Raw genomic sequence first — 767 nt, forward strand, 5'->3', positions numbered from 1 at the left:
TAATCACAGCAGAATGAAATTTTATTCATTCATTAAAACAACCTTAATTAACTAAATCTGGACAAAATATGCACAAACATTTATCATCAAGTAGTACATTATCAATCACGAACAATAGATATCTGAAGAAGATGGGAAGTCTTCGTAGCCTAAAGTGGGCCACGCGCGCACTGGCTCTGGCCCACTAGCCCGCCGATTGTTACATGCGGCAGTGTCGTATCAGACATCACTGAGGAGAGATGTACGTCCTCCTCGTAGCGGCGTCACTCCTAACTCGTACACCAGTGTGAGACATCTGTCACAGCATTTAGAACGTTTTTAGTTGGTAGCGCGTTCGGAAAATTCTCCTTTTGTGACTGAAGTTGTATTTCATCGTTTGACCAAGTTGTATCAGTGATTTTGCCTCAAAAAGTGCCGAAGATGTGAGATCCGGCTAGCGGTTGGTTTCGCGAAGACCAGCTGATCCACAAATATGTGTTACGGTTTTGAGGTCTGGACTCAGTACTGTACTTAAGGGAAGCACGTCCTTCAGCACAACTCCGATGCGAACAGCCACAGACATTCCCCTGTGTATAGGTGCCTTAAATAACTACATTTTTCCTCAAAGTTCTGTGGCGTCAAACATAGTATTGATCTCGAGCATGCACGAGGACCACCAAGGCAAGACTGGAGAGAGAGAGATCTGTCAGTAAAATGCTCAGTCTTTCTGTTGTAATGAATGCAATGAGGAGCCACTATCCGTGTAGGTTTTTATTTTAAGTTTTATG

This window comes from Penaeus monodon, chromosome 21 (genome assembly GCF_015228065.2).
Source record: "Penaeus monodon isolate SGIC_2016 chromosome 21, NSTDA_Pmon_1, whole genome shotgun sequence".
In the NCBI taxonomy this organism is placed as follows: domain Eukaryota; kingdom Metazoa; phylum Arthropoda; class Malacostraca; order Decapoda; family Penaeidae; genus Penaeus; species Penaeus monodon.